Source organism: Nannospalax galili, unplaced genomic scaffold, assembly GCF_000622305.1.
Source record: "Nannospalax galili isolate Female #2095 unplaced genomic scaffold, S.galili_v1.0 scaffold490, whole genome shotgun sequence".
In the NCBI taxonomy this organism is placed as follows: Eukaryota; Metazoa; Chordata; class Mammalia; order Rodentia; family Spalacidae; genus Nannospalax; species Nannospalax galili.
The window spans coordinates 3,015,091-3,019,537 of record NW_008329666.1 but is presented as its reverse complement, the minus strand read 5'-3'; positions in this window follow the sequence as shown (position 1 = coordinate 3,019,537).

The following is a 4,447-nucleotide window of genomic DNA, read 5'->3' as shown; positions in this document are numbered from 1 at the left end:
TGTCCCCTTAGGGTCCTTTTGTTTGCTTGGAGGGGGACTTAGGCTCTGCCTAACCTCAACACAAAACACAGGTAGGGGTAAAGGTAACCGCCTAACCTCAGCACAGAGCACAGCTTGGGGTAAAGGTAACCGCCAATATCACTAAATTCAAAATTCAAATTACACACAGTTTGACCACGATTCAGTTCCAGACTCCGGTCCACAGTCAAATTTCTCTCTCAGTGACACTGTGCCACAGTGTTATTTCCCATTTCTTCCCCAAGGCCATGGCCAATTGACGGGAGCTTTCAGGAGGCCGGTTAGCCAGTAACAGGTAAGATCCTCTCAGAGGAAAGCAGGATGCCGGCCACCCCCAACGGCTCTCACTCTGGCAGAAGACAAACTAAGACAGGCACAGTCGTTCCATCCCAGTCTTGGCATGTACTTCATCTTTTAAAAATATAAAAAGAAAAGGGGGACCTGTTGGGAGCCGGAGGCTCAGCCATTTCTCAAAACTGCTGACAGACCTGAGTTGGTGACTTTCCATTCTGTCCACCCTCCTCCCGCGGGCATGGGAAAGTGCCCACAACCTTGGCTCACAGCTGGGGCTGGTAGCCCATGGCCTTGCTCTAGTTATTGTAAATAGCCCTGTTTTCTGTTGATCAGTAGACTCTCACAGGCACGGGATGGAGCCCATGGCCTTCGCCTGAGGTCTTGTTTTCTCTTCCAGTAACTGCTTTGCTTTCAGTGGATTCCTCCCTTGGAGTGCACCTGGGCCTTTGCTATCTGGCTGATATGATTCAGTCCAGTCTGTATTCCTTATTTAACTGTATGCTTGTGCTTCAATAAACGAGACTTGATCAGAGCACTGTCTTGTCTCCATTTCTCTTGCCCCTTGCCTCATCCACATCCCCACTCCCCAATCCAGGTACCCCATTGCAGACCCCGCAGGCCGGGGCAAACTTGCAGGTGGCTTGGAGTTGGTTGACTCAGTTCCTCTTAGAAGCCTTACGGTTTCTGGGTCTGGGGTCACCTGGATCTGAATCCTATCATTCCAGCCTTTTATGTTATAGGATTGGGGACAGTGTTTCTCATCTGGCTACATCCTGCTGGGTAAGGTCAATGACAAATAGGGGAGGGGTTTGAAGTAAAGTGATGAGGCTGGATCTAGAAGGGCTCCTCTCAGGCTTCTGTTGTCTGGTATCCGTTGGTGTTAGAGCATTCCCCCGTCCATTATGTTTGGCAGTTTTTTATATCCAGCTGGGGGAAAAGTAAGCAAAAGTTAGTTAAAGGTGGTATGTAGTCACGAAGGGGAGAGGATTGTTGGAGTGGCAGATTGCTTTGGCAGATTGCTCTGGAGGAAAGGCCTGCCATACATAAGCTCAAAGGACTTAAAAAGGATGGAACTTGTGGGATGGCTCATAACCTGGTTAGAGCTAGGGGAAGGAGAGTGAGCCATAATTGATGTAATTCCAAGGAGTGTTTAGTAAGGTGATCCTTGAGAAGTGAATTAGCCCATTCCACCTTACCTGATGACTGGGGATGGTAGGGAATGTGTAGTTTCCAGATTATTCCCAGGGAATGAGACACCATCTGGGTTACTTTAGAGATGAAGGCCAGGCCATTGTCTGATTGGAGGGTAAGAGGGAGGCCAAAGTGGGGAAGAATGTTTTGGATTAGACAGCTAGCCACTATATCTGCCATTTCCCCCATCTTAGGAAAAGCCTCTACCCATCCTGAGAAGGTATGCACAAGACTAGTAGGTACATGAACTTTTTGCAGGCTGGCGGATGGGTAAAGTCTAGTTGCCAATCAACCCTGGGGAGAGCTCCTCTATGTTGGTGGGGTTTAAAGGAGGGAACTGGGTGGCCCCCACCCTGAGGGGAGACAATGGTGCAGATGGGGCAGGAGTGGGTGACTTCTGTGAGAAGGGGAAGGAATTTAGGGTGAAAAATGAGGGGTTCAAGAAATTTATAAAGTGGGTGATCTCCAACATGAAAAATGTTATGTAGGTGAGTCAGGATGGATGAGACCTGATCTTCTGGTAGGCAATACCTGTCCCCAGAATCATCCATCCTCCTGAGGTTGAGGTAGCCCCTTTATCTGAAAGAGATTAATGTTGTTGAGGAGTATAGGAAGGCAGGAACCCCGATGGAGCTAAGAAAGCAATAGGATCAGGGAAAGGTTGGTGTCCCCTACAATGGACTACAGCTGCCTTGGCAGGAAGATAAGATGCCTCCAATAACTTAAGGATTAGTGGACCATTAATAATGGGGATCCCCTTTGTGGTAAGTAGACCTCTTTTCCTTTCAGATAGAAGCATGATACTGAAGTATATGGAAGGCATATTTAGAATCTGTGAAAATATCTATTTTTTTTTTATTTTTTGGCCAATGTTAAGGCTCTGGTGAGTGCTATTAGTTCTGCCCTCTGTGAGATGGTGCCAGGAGGTAAAGGTCCAGACTTAGCAATGCCTGTTAGGGAGCCGATAGTATAGCCTGCCCTGCATGATCCAGTAAGGGTTGGGGTTGAGCTGCCATCCACAAACCAGGTTAGATCTGAATCAGGTAGGGGCTCGAGAGATACCAAGGGGTCCCAATAGGTTGAGTTCCTGGAGGGTCTCCAGACATGAATGAGTGAATGGTGTGGCAGAAGGAAGGAGTGAGGCAGGATTAAGGGGAGGGCAGGAGTCTAAAGTAACTGAGAGATTTTTCAAGGAAGGTGGCATGAAAGAGTTGACGCTTAGATGGGGTGAGAGTGCAAAGAAAGGAGTGAGTGAGGAGGTCCTTAAGATGGTGGGGCTGGGGAGAACACAAATAGGCTGACCCAGGGGGAGTTTAAGAGCTTCCTGAGCCAGGAGGGCTGCAGGTGCCAGGGCACAGAGACAAGGCTGCCAAATCTTGATGGTGGTGTCTAGTTGTTTTGAGAGATAGGCTATGGGGGCAAAGGTGGATCCCTTTATTTGTCCAAGGACCCCCAGAGCCAGTCCCTTATTTTCAGTTACATATAAGAGAAATGGGGATCCTAGGTCAGGGAGGGCTAAAGCCGGTGCCTCTAGGAGGGCCTTCCTGATGGCATGGAAAGCCGCTGTGATTGGTCCCAGGGGCTCCACAGGTTCTGAAGGGTCCCCTTTGTTTTAGGAAATGGGGTTTTCCATCTATCCCCACCATGGAAATCTGTGAGGGGAAAACCTTATCAGAGTAGGAGGAAAGGACAGACCATGAAATAGACTTACCAGCTACTGTAGTCACTACCCTGGGCTCCTCCATAGTGATGGTTATGGATGAGATGGGGGTGGAGGAACCAAGGCCCCATCAGCCTTCAGCTGCGAGGCCCAAAAGATAGGTGATGGACTCCTGAAAATGGATGGGGTCGGGGAGGAGACTGGCCTACCTTGACATGGCAAAGAAGGACAATTAATCCTCCAATGACCTCTCTGTCCACACTGAGGGCAAGGTCCCGATGGTGGCCATGGGTTGGGGCATTGTTTGGCCCAGTGTCCAGTCTGTCCACATCTGAAGCAGGGTTCTGGCTGCTGAAGGCTGATGCTGTGTCGCAGTGGAGCTGGAGGTTGTCTTCTTTGAAGGAGCCCTTAGAGCTGTGGGCAGCAGCTGGTATTTTTGTTTAGACAGGGCAAATTTGTCTATCCTAGCCTGTTCTTCCCAGTTATTAAAGACTTTAAATGCCATTTCTAACAGGTCTCCCTGAGGGGGTATCTGGACCCCTTTCTAGCCATCTAAGTTTTTTCCCAATATCAGGGGCAGATTGTGAGATGAAATGATAGTTCAGCATAAACCTTCCATCTCTAGAATCTGGATCATATCTAGTGTACTGCCTCAGTAAGTCTAGCCAGAAACTGTGCTGGGTTCTCAGAGGGGTTTTGGGTTATTTCCTTTCCTGATAGTTTCATCCTGGGTCCTGCCTAGGGACAGCAAGTATCCCAGCAGGAGAATCCTCATCAGTTGCAAGTAATGGAACAGGTTGGGTCTGTGAAAAGGATCCTAATTTTTTCTCTATTTGCAACATATTGTTAAGAGAGAAAGGGAAGTGGACTCTGACAACTCCCTCCACCCAGGCTACTGTCAGCACAGCAGCTAGCACTGCTGGCTGCAGGGTGGGTGTGGCCGAGCAGGTTCCTGAGCTGGTTCCCAGCACTGCCCGCTCTGGTGCTGCCCACTCTGGTCTCGTGGGCCCAGAGCTGCCCCCCACGCCTCCACCCATCACCCTTCCTCACCCACTAGTGGGTCAGGCAGGCACCCAAGACTCCGAGGGTCCATGGCTGGTGACCATTCGAGGCATGCGAGCCTTGGGGGTTGAGGTACTACCCATTCCTTGCAGCTGTATGGCACTGGGGTGCCCAATGGCTACGGGTGGGGGGGTACAGCTTATAAAGGGACAGAATGCAAAAAAACAGAATATTTTTCTGCTGTTCGGGACTGTTTTGGGGGCTGCTTGCTCAGGGAGGGCA